The 16,467-nt window shown below is 37.6% G+C and overlaps 1 long non-coding RNA gene across 1 annotated transcript in view; it reads left to right on the top strand.

Annotated features, from left to right (window-relative positions):
* The window catches only part of LOC116809736 (uncharacterized), a 94,703-nt gene that overhangs the window by 55,498 nt on the left and 22,738 nt on the right, over window positions 1–16,467 (top strand). The gene's annotated exons all lie outside the window — the stretch shown is intronic.

Here is a 16,467-nt window from a genome sequence, read left to right as displayed (position 1 = left end):
CTGGGAAACTGGTGTATGTCCTACATTTCAATTCCTTATAACTCTACATTTCTTGAGTTAATCAAAAATAAAAATTGTCCAATGTTATTTCATGCAGTATTCAATTACTATTTCCCATTGACTGTATAATGATTTTTGTTCACATATAGAAAATAGCTAAAAGTGGGATACATATTGTTGAATGATTATTTTTTCTAATAGAACTTTTGTCTGTTGGTTACATGAACTTCTATTTTGAGTTTCCAGGTAATTTAATGTTTATTTATCTTTAATTTTTTATTTTTATCTATTATTTTAGTAACAGACATTAAGCTCCCTATTGAACGTCTCCTGTCTATTTACTACTAGATACAGAGACACTGAATCTTTATTCATAAGAGGAAGACCTTATTTCCTCATTTTTGTCATAGTTCCCAAAGTGCTTTTTTTGGATGATTTCATTTCTTCTTCCAAGAAGAAAATTGGTCAACCTTCCTTTAAAAGTTATATTGTACATCAAGTGTTCTGATGTTTCATTGAGTCATAAATGAGAAACAGAATGTATTATAACATAGCTTTCATTCTGTGTGGAGAGCTGTGTGGGTGGGTGTTACCATTATTTATTTATTTATTTTTTAAAAAGACAAACACTCCTTTATTCTCCTGTTCCAGATTCTATAAATCTGGACTTCCAACTGAGCTCCTGAAATCATGTAATTTATATCCATCTCTGCTTTCCTGATACGAAGGCTATATGTAGAGATTTTTAGAACAAGACTTGTTCAGCTTGAGCTAGAACTAAAATTTTTATTTATTATCACACTTAAAGTAAACCTTTCCAGCTTTCAAATTTTTTTCCTATAATCTGATTATTTGGTGAAGAATAAAAATAAGAAGCCAGAACTTTGTTTTTAAGAAGCATTAAGTATGAGTATGTACATTAAAAAAAATTCAGTAATGATTGATAGTGATATCTATTTTACCATAGTGACATTGAAGAGGTTTTATATCTTACTGTATTAGGTATTCTCGAATATTTTCAACTTTAAACCTTCAAAATTCATTCAGAAATTATTTACGTGTCTTCTTTATGATTAGGATTCTGTATAAGAATTCATTTGAAAGAGATTCCCACTTCTTAAAAAATTTGAAACCATCGCTTAGAAGACTTTCTTTTTCCATTATAAAAGTACCACATTTTTATTAACAATATTTAGAACATATAAAAGACTTAAAACATGCCAATGATCCCAGCTATACACAACCACTGTTGATGTGTAGTATTTCTTTTTCTTTTCTTAAACATTTTCTCCCCTCTATATGTTTTTATTGATTGATTGGCTAAACTTCAACTTTTATTTCAGACACAGGAGGTACATGTGCAGGTTTGTTACACGGCTATATTTCATCCAGGTAATAAGCATAGTACCTAATAGGTAGTTTTTCAATCCACGCTCCCTCCCTCTCCATCTCTAGTAGTCCACAGTGTCTTTTTTTCCATGTTTATGTCCATGTGTGCTCAATGTTTAGCTCCCACTTATAAGTGACAGCATGTGGTATTTGGTTTGCTGTTCCTGCATTAGTTTGCTTAGGATTATGGCCTCCAGCTCCGTCCATGTTCCTGTGAAAGACATGATGTCATTCTTTTTTATGGCTGCATAGTATTCCACGGTATGTAGGTATTGCATTTTCTTTGTCTAATCCACCACCGATGGGCATCTAGGTTAATTCCATGTCTTTGCTATTGTGAATAGTGTAGTGATGAACATATGAGTGTGTGTGTCTTTTGAGTGTAATGATCTTATTTTCCTTTAGGTATATACCCAGTAATGGGATTGCTAGGTTGAACAGTAGCTCTGTTTTAAGTTCTTAGGGAAATCTCTGAACTGCTTTCCACAGTGGCTTAACTAATTTTCAGTTCCACCGACAGTGTATATGTTCTTTTTTCTCTGCAGCCTTCCAGAATTTTCTGTTTTTTGACTTTTTAATAATAGCCATTCTGACTGGTGTGTGATGATATTTCACTATTGTTTTGATTTGCATTTATCTGACGATCTGTGCTGATGAGTATTTTTTCAGTTTGTTGGCTGCTTGTATATCTTCTTTTGAGAAGTATCTGTTCATCTCCTTTGCCAGTTTTTTAATGGAATTTTTTTCTGGTTGATTTAAGTTCCTAATAGATTTTGGATATTAGACTTTTGCTGGATGCACAGTTTGCAAATATTTTCTCCCATTCTGTAGGGCGTCTGTTTACTTTATTGGTAGTTTCTTTTGCTTCCCTGTATATATATATTTAAAACATGTTGATAATTATACTATATATGTATTTTTCCATGCCTTAATTTTATATGTATTTTCCATAGAATTATTATCTCAGTATTATTATATCCCTGGGAAAGAGATAGGTGCCCAGATGGTTTTTCATAGATGCCTAGCTAATTATTTGAAAGTATGATTTGGACATGATTTGATTTGGCAATGGCGTGATAATTCATAGAGCTTGTCATCATTAATCTAGAATGCTATTTTTATTATATACTAGATTCTCAAAGGAGTTTGGGTCTATTTCTATACTTTGTTTTCTTCTATTGGTTTATCTCTCTAGTGGTAGCAGGCAGATTTGTACGATGATCCCTGCCTCCTGGTATTCATACCCGTGTGTAATCCCCTCCCCTTGAATGTGGGCTGGATCCAGTGACTTGCTTCTAATGAACTGAATACTGAAAAAGTGATGGGATGTCACTTCTGCAATTAGATTACAAAAACTGAGACCTCCATCTTACTGGTACTCTGTCACTCTCTCTCTCGTCCTCTTGCTTGCTCTGCTAAAGCCATCTGCCATGTTATGCATTGCCCGGTGGAGAAACTCATGTGACAAGAGAATGAGCAAGATCGCTAGCCAACAGCTGAGGAGGAACTGAGGTCATCAGTCCAACAGCCTGCAAGGAACTGAATCCTTCCAACAACCAAGTGAGTGAGCTCGGAAGCAGGTCTTACCCTAGTTGAGCCTTGAGATGACTGTGGCCCCAGTAGACACATTGATTGAAGCCTTGTGAGACACCCATAGTCAGAGAACTCAGCTAAATCATGTCCTGATTCCTGACCCACAAAACTATGAGATAATAGGTGTGTGTTGTTTTAAGCCAATATGTTTTGGGGAAATTTGTTTTGCAGTAATAATTAACTAACACACTAATCCTGCCACAAAATGCTTTAGTTCCTATAGTCTTACATGCTTTAATATTTGATAAAAATAGTTCTGCCTCATCTTATTTTTTCCAAATTTTTTCCATTTAATCCTCCAGACGAGCTTATTATAATTTTTTCAAATACCTCCCGAATTCCTGTTGCTTTTTAAATTGAATTTTTGAAAGTTGATTTGATAATTTTAGAGTTTTGAGTTTTTCTATATAGGGACATTTACTCAATTCTCCTTTTATGTCTCTTCAGTAAAATTGTAATATTTTCTTTTTATTTGTCCTGTATGTTAACTGCTAGGATGATTTCTCATTATTTATTTTTGTCTTGTTATTATGAGGTTTTGTTTAATCCTTTTTTTCTTATTATGATTTTGTAGATAGGTAAACTACTCATTTTTGTAAATAACATTTTTAACCAGCCACATTATTTTATCCTTCTATGCAGTCCTGTAATCTCCAAATTATGACAATTATGCCTCTTCTTTTCTAGTACATATACTCTCCTTATTTATTTTTATTTGCTTGCATTAAATTTTACTTCCAGAACAATGGACAATAATTGTGATAGCACCATTGTTTTGTTTGTGAAATTTGAATGGAAAATCGGAAGTTTACTGTTAAATTTGTTGCTAGATTTTGATATGATTAAGTATAAGAATTGATCAGTTTTGCTTTGTGTCAGAAATGGGTGTTGTATTTTATGTCATTTCTGCATTTATTGAGATATTTACCTGATTTTTTATGTGAACTACTGAAATTAGAAGTTATATAATAGATTCTCTAATGTTCACCAATGTAGCGACTATATAATATTTCATCGGCTGAAAAGCATTATAGCTTGTATATCTATGCAAGCCAGTTTTTGCTTTTGTAAACACCTATTTGATAAACATATTTACATAGATTACTTTATCCTTTGTTAAAAATAATAATGCGTAACACACGGAAATGTCTGTATCTCAGGTACTTTACAATCTTTCTATTTACTAACTCATTTGTTAACAATTACAATTACCTTATGAAATAGGTATTATTATGATATCCATTTTACAGATGAGATAACTGAGGCACAGATAAGTTAAATAACTTGCCCAAGTATATTAGTCCATTTTCACACTGCTGATAAAGACGTACCTGAGACTGGGAAGAAAAAGAGATTTAACTGGACTTACAGTTCCACATGGCTGGGGAGGCCTCAGAATCATGGCAGGAGGTGAAAGGCACTTCTTACATGGCGGAGGCAAGAGAGAAATGAGGAAGATGCAAAAGCGAAAACCTCTGATATAACCATCAGATCTCGTGAGACTTATTCACTACCATGAATGGGGGAACTGCCCCCATTATTCAAATTATCTCCCACTGGGTCCCTCCCACCACATGTGAGAATTATGGGAGTCCAATTCAAGATGAGATTTGGGTGGGGACACAGAGTCAAACCATATAATTCCACCCCTGGCCTCTTCAAATCTCATGTCCGCACATTTCAAAACCAATCGTGCCTTCCCAAGAGTCCCTCAAAGTCTTAAGTCATTTCGGCATTAACCTGAAAGTCCACAGTCCAACTCATCTGATACAAGGCAAGTCTCTTCCACCTATGAGCCTGTAAAATCAAAAGGAAGCTAGTTACTTCCTAGATACAATGGGATACAGATATTGGGTAAATACTGCCATTCCAAATGGGAGAAATTGGCCAGAACAAAGGGGTTACAGGGCCCATGCAAGTCTGAAATCCAGCAGGACAGTCAAATTTTAAAGCTCCAAAATGATCTCCTTTGATTCCATATCTCACATCCAGGTCATGCGATGCGAGGGGTAGGTTCCCATAGTCTTGGGCAGCTCTGCCCTTGTGGCTTTGCAGGGTATAGCCCCCCCCCCACCCACCGGCTGCTTTCACGGGCTAGTGTTGAGTGTCTGTGGCTTTTCCAGGTGTATAGGGCAGGCTGTTGTTGGATCTACCATTTTGGGGTCTGGAGGACCGTAACCCTCTTCTCACAGCTCCACTAGGTGGTGCAGCAGTAGGGACTCTGTGTGGGGGCTCTGACCCCACATTTCCCTTATGTACTGCCCTAGCAGAGGTTCTCCATGTGGGCCCTGCCTGTGTAGCAAACTTTTGCCTGGGCATCCAGGTGTTTCCATACGTCTTCTGAAATCTAGGAGGAGGTTCCCAAACCTCAATTCTTGACTTCTGTGCAACTGCAGGCTCAACACCATGTGGAAACTGCCAAGGTTTGGGGCTTGCATACTCTGAAACCATGGGCCAAACTGTATGTTGGCCCCTTTTAGCAATGGCTGGAGTGGCTGTGACACAGGGCACCAAGTCCCCATGCTGCACACAGCATGAGGACCCTGGGCCCAGCCCATGAAACCATTTTTTCCTCCTATGCTTCTGGGTCTGCGATGGGAGGGGCTGCCATGAAAACCTATGACATGCCCTGGAGACATTTTCCCCATTGTCTTGGGGATTCACATTCAACTTTTTGTTAGTTATGCAAATTTATGCAGCCAGGTTGAATTTCTCCTCAGAAAAATGGGTTTTTCTTTTCTACTGCATCATCAGGCTGCAAATTTTCTGAGCTTTTATGCCCTGTTTCCCTTTCAAAATGGAATGCTTTTAACAGCACCTATGTCACCTCTTGAATGCTTTTCTGCTTAGAAATTTCTTTCACCAGATACTCTAAATCATCTTTCTCAAGTTCAAAGTTCCACAAATCTTTAGGGCAGGGGCAAAATGCCACTAGTCTCTTTGGTAAAACATAACAAGAGTCACCTTTGCTCCAGTTCCTAACAAGTTCTTCATCTCCATCTGAGGTCACCTCAGCCTGGGCCTTATTGTTCATATCACTATCAGCATTTTTGTCAAAGCCATTCAACAAATCACTAGGAGGTTTCAAACTTTCCTACATTTTCCTGTCTTCTTCTGAGCCCTCTAAACTGTTCAACCTCTGCTTGTTACCCAGTTCCAAAGTTGCTTCCACATTTTCGGGTATCTTTTCAGCAACACCTCACTCCTGGTACCAACTTACTGTATTAGTCATTTTCACACTGCTGATAAAGACATACCTGAGACTGGGAAGAAAAAAAGGTTTAATTGGACTTACAGTTTCACATGGCTGGGGAAGCCTCAGAATCATGGTGGAAGGCAAAATGCACTTCTTACCAGGTGGCGGCAAGAGAAAAATGAGGAAGATGCAAAAGTGGAGACCCCTGATAAAACCATCAGCTCTCATGAGACTTATTCACTACCACAGGAACAGTATGAGGGAATCACACCCATGATTCAAATTATGTCCCACCAGGTCCCTCCCACAACATGTGAGAATTATGGGAGTACAATTCAAGATGAGATTTGGGTGGGGACACAGAGCCAAACTATATCACCAAGTAAGTGTCAGAACCAAGATACAAATCAGGTAGACTGGGCCTTGTTACAAACTAGACAATGGACACTACCATAGTCAAAATATAGAACATTTCCTTCACACCAAAAACTGTCTTCCAGCATTTATGCATTCAGTTTCCTATCCTGCCTAGCTCCAGGCAATCACTGATGTTTGCTTATCTCTATAGATTAGTTTTCTTGGACTTTTCTATAAATAGAATCACATTGTAAGTCTTCTTTTACGTCTAACTTGTTTTGCTCAGTATAATGTTTTTCAGATTCACTCATGTTGTTGCATATATCATTAGTTTGTTCCTTTTCCTTGTTAAATAGTATGCCATTGTATGGATTTACCACAATTAGTTTATCTATTCACCTATAAATGGACATTTTGTTGGTTTTTCATTTTTAGCTATTATAAATATAGCTGCTGTGAACATTTGTATACCCGTTTTGTGGACATGGTATTATTTCTCTTGGGTAAATAAGTGTACAACATGTCTTCGCTTACATCAATACTGGAATGTCTTGACTTCTAAATTCTCATAACCACTCTTCTATTAAGTTTTGCTTGTAAAAATATATAAACTACTATTAAAATTTTTAAGTTCTTTTCAGACTCTGTCATCTCAGTGCTGTCATCTACTGCTTGCATTTTTCATTCAGCTCAAGGCTTTCCTGGTTTTTTGTGTGACTAGCACTTTTTGATTAAAACGTGGATACTCAGAAATACAAATACTTTCATCAAAAAACAAAAATTTCACTGCTGCCTATTTATAGTCATTTTCCACTACTGCACCTAGCCCCAGGCAACCACTGGTCTGCTTTCTGTTTCTATAACTTTGCCTGTTCTAGAGATTTCATATAAAATGAAATCAGATAATATATAGTCATTTGTGACCGGGCGCGGTGGCTCACACCTGTAATCCCAGCACTTTGGGAGGCTGAGGTGGGTGGATCACAAGGTCAGGAGTTCAGCCTGGCCAACATGGTGAAACCCCATCTCTACTAAAAATGCAAAAATTAACTGGGCGTAGTGGCACATGTCTGTAATCTCAGCTACTTGGGAGGCTTTAGCAGGAGAATCGCTTGAACCCGGGAGGCGGAGGTTGCAGTGAGCCGAGATCATGCCACTGCACTCCAGCCTAGGCGACAGAGCAAGACTGCGTCTCAAAAACAACAACAAAAAATATATAGTCATTTGTGTCTAGCTTTTTTTACTTAGCATAATATTGAGGGTCAGCCATGATTTTTCATGAATCAATAGTCCATTCCTTTTATTGCTGAGTAGTATTCCATTGTATGAATGTATCAAATTGTTTACTCATTTACCATTTGGAGGAGATTTAGGTTGTTTCCAATTTCGTACTATTCCGAGTAATTCTGCTATGAACATTCATATTCATTTCTCTTGAGTAAATACTTAGAGTGAAATTGCTGGTCCTACCGTAAGTAAATGTTTAACTTTTTAGAAAACTGCAAAATTGTTTTCCAAAGTGACCGTACCATTTTACATTCTGACTGACATGTGCGAATTTCCATTTTCCTTACATTCTCCAGAGGTCATTTAAGCTATGTGTGCTGTATCCAATGAGCAATGATTCCTCCTCCTTCTCCTCTCCCCAACTCTTGTCCTCGACCTACTGTGTACATATACTACATGGCATGTAGTTAAAATTGCCTACTTTATCCTGCACTGGGGCTTGGTGTTCAGGGGGAGTTCACATTCACTTGCCTATGGGTTGTAGATCTTCCCACACACTTGGCTGAAATCAGTTTGGCCTATTAGCTCTTTGATTCAGTGTTTTTTTCAGTTTCCTCCTTTTTTTGTACTACACTGTTTTCTGCTACCGCAATACTTCAAAATCTGACTATGTCATCTGTAATGTTTACTTTTCTGAAGGAAAGGTTCGCCACTCACTTCCTAGATAATATGCGACGATAAAAACTTGGCACAATTTATGACACTGGAACTGGTTTTCTAGTATGTGTCAATTCCTCTAAGTCCAAGAACTGTCATCCTCCTTTAAATGTATATCTTATGCTGCCCTAAATTGGCTGTGATGTTTGTAATCTGCTAGTACTCGAAGTAGCCATTGGGGCTTATGTAAGAAAGTGGCCTACTACTCACCTGTGGCAGATGGAAAAGAGGGGTACTGCTGCCAAAAAGCCCATCTGCTCCCATTGTCTGTGGACTATTTTCAAAGCAAGAGCTCATGTGATTTACAGTCATCATCCCTCTAGGAAAATAAAAAGTTCAGCAGATTGGAGCTACCAGCTGTAGGGGAGGGCATCCAATCACTTAGTTTCCCTATCCATTCTAGTGACAAAGGACGCTTTGAAATTATTTTTAACAAGATATATTATTTCAGGAAGTAACCATTGCTCTCTAAGCAGCATTTGCCTTAGCAGCCTTGAGCCATATGCTAACATATGAGTGTTGCATAAGTTCATTTTGTGATCTTCGGTGAGTTAGATATTTTCCTAAATCTCCTTGTTAAAAATCTGTGAAATGGGACTAATTATGCTAACACATCATGACATGTTTGTAGGATTAGGTACTAATAAGATTCATAAAGAGATTAGACAATAAAAATCCTTACCATATATATATGCATTCTATTTAGAAAAGATACCAAATTCAAAATATTTTTACTTATTACATGTTCAAATCTTAAGCAGCAAAGAGGCAAGGATGTGACCAACAGGTCACTTTTGAAGGATAAAATTTTTGGTTTTGGCTTTCACATAAGTGCACAGACTCTGGCTTCTTCTTGCATATGGTAAATTGTTGTAAATTGTTTATTGAGAATTCTCAACATGATATGGCATAAACAGAAAACTTTTGTTTCAATGACTTCTTTCTCCCCAACTGCACTATAATTACCATCTCCTTTCTTGCTGGGTATATTCACTCTTACCAACATCTTGGTCAGATTTTCTAACTTCTTGTCACTCTAGGTATTACCTTGGACCTACTTCGGTACTTGCAAATTATCTGAGACTCTTACCATTGAGAGGTAGTTTAGGTTTTCTCTCCTTGAGTCTGGGTGAATTTGGGGCTGCTTTAATCATCAGAGAACCACAGAAGTGATACTGTGTGACTTCTAAGGTAAGATATGTTTAGTAAATATTTAAAACACAATTCCAAAAGTTTAGGAGAGAAGGGGCAAGAAGATATATAGATGATAGAGAATGGGAGAAACCTAGAACTTCTGATCAATTGCAGGAATTCTGATTTCTTTCTATTGGAATGAGCCAAGGGAAGGGGAAGAAAATTCATGGAACAGGAGATTGGAATTTGGGTGCAGCCTCCTGGTATGTGCTCATCCTGTTCTTCCAATTTCTGGAGGCTGTGCCTACGTGATTTTTGCCTGTTGCATACCTCGCATCAGTCAGCTCTCTTTTTTTTATTATAGAAAATTGTGCAATCCTTTCTGGTTTGTTTTTGTCAGGATTTCCTTCCCTTTGTCTCTGGCAGGAAAATATTATCCCTTGAGATTTCCTCTGGGACATGATTATTTACAGTAAACTACAATTTAGTGAATTCTTGAGGATTTCTTCCTGATGTATCTTCTTTTTATTTTTCATTCTTAAATGCCTTTTGTTTTTGGCTGCTTCTCTCTTGGGTGTCTTGCATAATTTTTGAAAAATACCTACCGGCAGCTTGTATATCTTTTTTCCAAAACCTCTCCAAAGTACTTTATTTAAGAAGATATCTTCCATATATATCTTTCGTATATGCGAATATATATTTTATTTACATATAATATATATTTCATCAGACATAGTATTTGTGCATCATTATTTTTGTGCATCACAGCTTTATATCATAAGATAATAATCTGCATCATCTGGCTAGCTTCACTGCTCAGGGGATGGTCAGCTCAGTTCGATCAGTGTAATCTCTTGCTCCAGTTACCAGATCAGCCTCCTGCCTAGTTGTCCTGGTCCTGGATTTGCTTACCTTCCCATCTTCCACACACTGAAGCCAGACAAGTCGTCTTCTGAAGAGAAAACCTGATCATATCTGCTTCGTATCTTTCAATAGGGTCATCAGACTCAGGGAAGCATGATCTGGCCCCTACCTGTCTCTCCAGCCCATCTCATGTGCTCCCACCCCACTCTATGCCTGGCCATAATACTGACTTGAGTTACCTGAAGAATGTTTTCCTCTTTCTCCCCTCCTACCCTCTGCACTTGTTATTCTCTCTGTCTTGGGAAGCTCATCTTCACCCTGTAGCTACTTTTGGCCTGTTTTTAATTCCTACTCATTGTTTAGGACCTGTCTTTGTTTTGTGCTGCTCTAACAGAATACCATAGATGGGATAATGTTTAAATGAACAGAAATTTATTTCTCACATATCTGGAGGCTGGGAAGCCCAAGATCAAGTGCTTGCATCTGATTGAAGGTCTTCTTGCTGCGTCTTCACAATAGTGAGGCCCAGAGAGAGAGAGAGAGAGAGAGAGGAGAGACCTGAACCCACCCTTCTATAATGATCACACTCCAGCAACATGGCACTCATTAATCCATTCATGAGGGTAGAGCTCTCATGCCTAATCACCTTTTAATGGTCCCCCTTTTAATACTGTAAAATGGAATTACATTTCAACACGAGTTTTGGAGGGGGTAAATATTCCAACCATAGCAAGACCCAACTTAAGCATGACTTCTTTCTGGGAGCCTTCTCTAATGTCCCTAGACTGATTCTGTGCTCTTTTATTACTCCTATTTTCTATGTCTATCATGATACCATACTCTTTTCAAATTATTTGACTGCCGCATTAGGGCAGGGCCCTGGAGGTACATACTCAATAAATATTTGTTAACTGAGTGAGTGAATGAATGAAGACATTGCCTTGAGGCAGTGTTGCTCAAAGGTTAAGGAAGCTGGAGTGAGGTGGTCTCGGTTTGGATCCTGGCTCTACGCCTAATTAACTGTGTGACTTCTGGCAAGTTATTGCATCTCAGTTTCTTAACCAGTAACGTGGAGATTATAACAGGAAACATCTCATTGAATTATTTTGATTAAATGTTAATAGATATAAACAGAATGGTACTTACACAGAATACAGTCTCAGATGTTAGCTATTATTATTATTATTATTGCCTAAATATTAATCTGGCAACTTAGTAGCCAAATTGGAGGCATAGCACCTGGCACAGTTTATGAGGAATTGTCCACTCTTAGCTCCATGAGGGATTCACAAGAATTGATTTTTTTAAAATGCTGGATTTCTATAATAATGTTGTAAATGATTTTAAAAGGTATCCTATATTATAATTTAGTATTACAGTTATGGAGAAGACAACTCATATCATTGCTTGAAGGTTTTTAATATGTGCTGGATAAGTATGTTTCAAGGAATTAGGATCTATTACAGGCTGAATTTTCAGTTAACACAGTCTTGACGACAGACAGAAATCCATGTTAAATAATGTTCTCTAAAAACTATATTTAAGATACCAGAAATTGGGTAGAGGAAGCTGTAGAATTTTTCAAATAGAAAATACTGATTAAAACTTAGAAGAAAACTGTCAGAAAGATCATAAATTAGAGAAAAATCATGTTTCACGTGAGTCAACAGCGATGGTGTGATTAACACTTTTTTTTACTGGGTCCAGAAATGAAGGAGGAGGGAAGGAGAGAGGGAGGGAGGGAAGGAGGTAGAGAAGGAGGGAGGGAGAGAGAAAGAGAAAAACTTGGAAGGAGTATTTTCCATCACGAATTATAGGGAGTAGCTATCAATCACACTTTTTAAGAAAATCAAAGGTGGGATAAAAGTGCTTGCAGGGTCTTTGGATACAAAGATGGTGAGAAGCCAGATAAGCTTTGGGAAGCTCAATCTTCAAATTACAAGATTCAGCATGAATTAGATTTACTTGAACCAGGGGAAAAACCAGGATTAGGTTAAGCAGTGATTCAGAAATGTTCACAGTTAGTAACTGAGACAACTCTCTGTAGGTACTAGTATAAATGATATTGAATGTTTGAGTGTCATCTTCTTTAGGATTTATGTTTTTGTTATTTTGGAAAAATAGCATTAACTAAATGAAAACCATACTGTATTTTATTTTCTTCATTTTAGTTACTTCTGCCCATAGCAAACAGCTTTTTGGATTGAGAGGCAGTATTCAATGTAACATCGGCTACAGGAATAAACAAGAGTTCCTGCCCTTGCCTTGAGGCAGTGTAGCTTGAGTCAGACGGCCTGCGTCTGGGTTCTACTGCAAGTCAATACAGGCATACCTCAAAGATATTGCGGGTTTGGTTCCAGACCACCATAATAAAGCAAATATCACAATCAAGCAAGTCACATAAATTTTTCCGTTTTCCAGAGCATATAAAAGTATGTTTACGATATATTATAGTCTATTAGGTGTGCAGTAGCATTGTCTAAAAATGTACACACCTTATTTAAAAAGTATTCTATTGCTTAACAAGGCTAACAATCACCTGAGCTTCCAGCGAGTTGTAATCTTTTTGCTGGTGGAATGTTGATCAGGGTGGTGGTTGCTGACTCTTAAAATAAGACAATTGAAGTTGGCCTCATCAGTTGACTCTTCCTTTCACGAAAGATTTCTCTGTAGAAAATGTTGTTTGATAGCATTTTACCCACAGTAGAGCTTATTTCAAAATTAGAGTCGATCCTCTCAAACTTTGTCACTGCTTTATCAACTACATTTATATAATATTCCAAGTCATTTGCTGCCATTTCAATAATGTTCACAGCATCCTCACCAGTATTAGATTCCACTGGAAACCACTTTGCTCACCCATAAGAAGTAACTCCTTATCCATTCAGGTTTTATCATGAGATTGCAACAAGTCGGTCACATCTTTAGATCCACCTCTAATTCTAGTTCTCTTATTTCCACCACATTTGCAGTGACTTCTTCCTCTGAAGTCTTGAACCCCTCAGAGTCATACATGAGGGTTAGAATCAACTTCCAAATTCCTGTTAATGTTGATATTTTGACCTTCTCCCATGAATCATGAATGTTCTTAACGACACTTAAAATGAAGATTTTTTTTTCCAGAAGATAGTCAATTTACTTTTCCCAGATCTATCAGAGAAATCACTATCTATGGCCGCTATACCCTTATGAAATGTATTTCTGAAATAATAAGACTTGAAGATTACAATTATTCCTTGATCCAAGGGCTGCAGAATGGATGTGGTGTCAGAAGCATGAAAACATTATTCTCCTGTACATCTCCATCAGAGCTCTTGGGTGACTGGATGCATTGTCAATAAGCAGTAATGCTTTTAAAAGAATCCCTTTTTTGAGCAGCAGGTCTCAACAGTGAGTTGTGGGCTTCAAATATTTGATAAACCATGGTGTTACCAAATGTGTTGTTATCCAGGCTTTGTTGTTCCATTTATAGAGCATAGGCACAGTAGATGTAACATAATTCTTAAGAGCTGTAGGGTTTTCAGAATGGTGAATGAGCATTGGCTTTAACTTAGAGTAGCCAACTGCATTAGCCTCTAACAAAAAAGTCAGCCTGTCCTTTGAATTTTTGAAGCCAGGCACTGACTTCTCTTTAGAAGTCCTAGATGGCATCTTCTTCCAGTAGAGGAATGTTTCGCCTACACTGAAAATCTGTTGTTTAGTGTAGCCACTTTGATCAATGATCTTAGGTAGATCTTCTGGTTAACTTGCCACAACTTCTACATTAGCACTCACTGCTTCACCTTGTACTTTATGTTATAAAGATGGTTTCTTTCCTTAAAAATCATGAGCCAATCTCTACTGACTTCAAACTTTTCTTGTACAGCCTCCTAATTGCTCTCAGCTTTCATAAAATTAAAGAGAGGGTCTTTCTCTGGATTAAACTTTGGCCTGAGGGCATGTTGTGGCTGGTTTGATCTATCTAGACTATTAAAACGTTCTCCATGTCAACAATGCATCTGTTTTGTTCTCTGATCATTCTTGTGTTCACTGGAATAGCACTTTTATTTTCCTTCAAGAATTTTCCCTTTGCATTCACAACTTGGCTGTTTGGTGCAGAAACCTAGCTTCTGGCCTATCTTGACTTCCAACATGCCTTTCTCACTAAGCTTATTAATAATTTCTAGTTTTGATTTAAAGTGTGAGATGTGTGACTCTTCCTTTCACCTGAACCCTTGAGTGTTGCACACTAAGTGTTCACTTGAACACTCTGAGGCCATTGTAGGGTTATCAATTGGCTTAATTTCAATATTGTGTCTCAAGGAACAGGGAGGCCTGAAGAGAGGGAGAGAGATGGGAAACAGCCAGTTGATAGTGCAGTCAGAACACAAACATTTATTGATTAAGTTTGCCTTCTTATATGGGCGGGGTTTGTGGCATCCCCAAACAATTACAATAGTAACATCGAAGATAACTGCTCACAGATCACCATAACAGATATGATAATAATGAAAACGTTTGAAATATTGCTAGAATTACCAAATTGTGACAGAGAGGCACAAAGTGAGCACATGCTGTTGGAGTAATAGCACCGATAGACTTGCTCAACATGGTATTGCCACAAACCTTTAATTTGTAAAAAGCACAGTATCTGCGAAGCACAATACAGCGAAGTGCAAGAAAACAAGATATGCCTGTAGCTTGAAGGACATTTTCGCCTTCTCTTATATGTACTATATTTATTAAGCCAAGCTTATCTGGTAAGAAAACATATTTCATTTTATAAGTGTCACAATTCATGACAGATACTTTCATAGTTAATGAGAGTTTACAGTACATGTGACTATTTAGAAAAGGCACTAATTTTTGAGATTGTGTTTTATGTTACAAGTATTGTAGTTTCACAACATGCAATAAGGTGGTCCCCTGACCTTGCTATGCCAAGGAATCTGAAATAAACTTGACCTCGTTTTATAATCCTATTCTTCTTTCCATCTCCTACTTTAAAAGAAGGATTACACTGCATTACAATAAAATGAACTGAAATATAAAGAGTACATAGCCAGATGGTGGCACATAGAAAATGATCAGTGGACATTATCTGCTCTTACTGTTGTTAGTGGAAGAGGTATGCCTTTGAAATATGCTGGATGCTTTGCTGAGTCGTTTATAGTTATCACATCTACTCCTCAAAAGAATCATGGGAAATAGGTGACATCATTTCCATTTCTAGATGAAGAAACTGGGCTCAGAGGAGTTCAGAATTTGTCTTAGAGAGTGGGGGGCAGAGCCAGCATTTAAGCCAGATTGGTCCATTTTGAAGTACTTCCACTCCTCAGTTAAGATTTCTGTACTGCCAAAGAAGACCAAGCAGAGGTTAGTATGGTGGGGAGGGGGGTGGGGTGTGTGCATAGAAAGATATTCTCCGGTTCGTTCTCCAGTTATCAGGTTGTGGATTGAATAATGTGATTAATATACTGAAATCCATTTTGTATATAGTTATATATATAACATATATATTGATATGTATACATCTTTTCCCAATGAAAGAAAAACATACATTTTACTTAAATTCCCACATCTATTTTTCCTATAATTTCATTGTAAATGTGTTCATTAAATATTCTTTGATCACAAGATTTAACACGTCACATGTAAACAGCAACAAATCTGTAAACAAGAACTATTTAAGAGGTAAATTTAGGTTGGTGTGGTGGCTCACGCCTGTAATTGCAACACTTTGGGAGGCCAAGGTGGGTAGATCACTTGAGGTCAGGAGTTCGAGACCAGCCTGGCTAATATGGTGAAACCACATCTCTACTAAAAATTCAAAAATTAGCTGGGTGTGGTGACAGGTGCCTGTAATCCCAGCTACTCAGGAGGGTGAGGCAGGAGAATCACTTGAACCCAGGAGGCGGAGGTTGTAGTGAGCTGAGATCATACCAGCCTAGGTGACGGAGTGAGACTCTGCCTCAAAAGAAAAAAGAGGTAAATGTAATACTTTTTGATTA

This window comes from Hylobates moloch, unplaced genomic scaffold (genome assembly GCF_009828535.3).
Source record: "Hylobates moloch isolate HMO894 unplaced genomic scaffold, HMol_V3 SCAFFOLD_14, whole genome shotgun sequence".
NCBI classification, from domain to species: Eukaryota; Metazoa; Chordata; class Mammalia; order Primates; family Hylobatidae; genus Hylobates; species Hylobates moloch.
Note: the sequence above shows the minus strand (reverse complement) of the source record. Positions and strands in the feature narration are given on the sequence as shown.